Raw genomic sequence first — 2,500 nt, 5'->3', positions numbered from 1 at the left:
CCTATGTCACCTTAACCTAACCTATGTCACCTTAACCTAACCTATGTCACCTTAACCTAACCTATGTCACCTTAACCTAACCTATGTCACCTTAACCTAACCTATGTCACCTTAACCTAACCTATGTCACCTTAACCTAACCTATGTCACCTTAACCTAACCCATCTTGCACCTTAACCTAACCCATCTTGCACCTTAACCTAACCCATCTTGCACCTTAACCTAACCCATCTTGCACCTTAACCTAACCCATCTTGCACCTTAACCTAACCTATGTTGCACCTTAACCTAACCTGTGTTGCACCTTAACCTACCTCAATTTGCACCGCAATGTAACGCAATTTGCACCGCAATGTAACGCAATTTGCACCGCAATGTAACGCAATTTGCACCGCAATGTAACGCAATTTGCACCGCAATGTAACGCAATTTGCACCGCAATGTAACGCAATTTGCACCGCAATGTAACGCAATTTGCACCGCAATGTAACGCAATTTGCACCGCAATGTAACGCAATTTGCACCGCAATGTAACTCAATTTGCACCGCAATGTAACTCAATTTGCACCGCAATGTAACTCAATTTGCACCGCAATGTAACTCAATTTGCACCGCAATGTAACTCAATTTGCACCGCAATGTAACTCAATTTGCACCGCAATGTAACTCAATTTGCACCGCAATGTAACTCAATTTGCACCGCAATGTAACTCAATTTGCACCGCAATGTAATGCAATTTGCACCGCAATGTAATGCAATTTGTACCGCAATCTACCCCCACATTGTGCCTTAACCTAACCCACGTTGTGCCTTAACCTAACCCACATTGTGCCTTAACCTAACCCACATTGTGCCTTAACCTAACCCACGTTGTGCCTTAACCTAACCCACGTTGTGCCTTAACCTAACCCACGTTGTGCCTTAACCTAACCCAAGTTGTGCCTTAACCTAACCCAAGTTGTGCCTTAACCTAACCCAAGTTGTGCCTTAACCTAACCCAAGTTGTGCCTTAACCTAACCCAAGTTGTGCCTTAACCTAACCCAAGTTGTGCCTTAACCTAACCCAAGTTGTGCCTTAACCTAACCCAAGTTGTGCCTTAACCTAACCCAAGTTGTGCCTTACCCTGCTCTGTAATTGGCATATGACACGTTACATTAATGTATTGTCCAACCGCAACCCGCTCAGAATGTTGTGTACACAGCTACGTGTCATCTCCCCATAACAGCTGCATTGCAGTGTGGTACGCCATAGAGACGTGTGGGAGTAATGGACGCAGTGGATGGCGATCAGCATGAGCCGTCTGTTCATGTAGTGGCGCGTGTATGCAGACGTAGTAGTCTCTTCTCACACAATGTGATAGCACGGTGCCCCGCGTTCCACATCTGCGACATGCTACAGAGGCCGGTTGACAGTTGGTCGCGCAATGGACATCGCATACGTACGGGGGCACCTTCCACGTGCCCTCTAGTCGGGCACATTTTGTTGCGTGGATGTGAGCGGATGTAGTGTGTCTTGACACCTGACAGGCAGGCATGCAATAATAGTTGACTTTGCAAACGGGGATGGACGTGTACGTTTACTGGTGACGTTACGCAAATGAACAACTGGTAACCCGTTGTGGTGCGGTTGTCCTTGCTGGAGGTACATCTGTGAGGGCAACGATCGGTACAGCTACGAAGCGGTCCCCACCATACCAACGAACGTGAATGTGAATCTGGGTGTGAAGCGATACGCGGCTGTGGGTGGGTGGGACTGTCCCCGGCCGGTGAGGGGGGGCCGCCCGGCGTGCTGGCCGCGCGGTGCGTGGGCGCACGCGCTACAGCCGGCTGGTGGGGGCGCCCAGTGGCAGGCGCGCCGGCCGACGGACGCGGCAGGCGGCGCAGCTGCGCGCCGGGGCACCCTGCGCGCGGCGCCGTGCAGCCAAAGTGGGTCCTCGCCGGCCCGGTGCGAAGCGCGGTGGACATCTGCAGTGTGCTGGTCCGATTGAGGACTGTGTGCGTTGAGGATGCGCCGCCGCCCGGCACTCGGCGCCGCGACGCCGTCTGCTGCTCGGTCGCCCCAGCGGTTCTCGCTGGTGGTTTGTATCGCAGTTGTGCAGACGTGTTGGCACGTGCGCTGTGCTGGGAGAGTTCGCTTCGGCACCCACGTGGGGCCTTTGCCCTTCTGTGGCGCTGGCGTTGGAGCTGCCGGTCACCGTAGGTGGCGCGTGTTGTCTCCCGCCGGCAATGCCACGACAGCACGCTCCCGGGCCTCTGTCGGCAGCGGCAAGCTCAGTTGGGAGCACGGGTGGTCGCACCTAAAGCGTCTACTCGCCTAACTCCGGGCGATTGCGCCTCTCTCGAACCCGACCAAGTACTTAGGACGGCGCTGCGCGCCGCCGGGACCTGAGAGGGTTTCGAGGTGTATTGTGCAGGGGAGCTCAGCCTCCTCCTGTTTGCAGAATAATTGAGCGGACGCTTGCGTGTTCGCGCGGGCCCCTGGGACACACTCCCGGGCGG

This window comes from Schistocerca cancellata, unplaced genomic scaffold (assembly GCF_023864275.1).
Source record: "Schistocerca cancellata isolate TAMUIC-IGC-003103 unplaced genomic scaffold, iqSchCanc2.1 HiC_scaffold_1005, whole genome shotgun sequence".
NCBI lineage: Eukaryota > Metazoa > Arthropoda > Insecta > Orthoptera > Acrididae > Schistocerca > Schistocerca cancellata.
The sequence above is the reverse complement of the archived record's forward strand: the minus strand, read 5'-3'. Positions refer to the sequence as shown.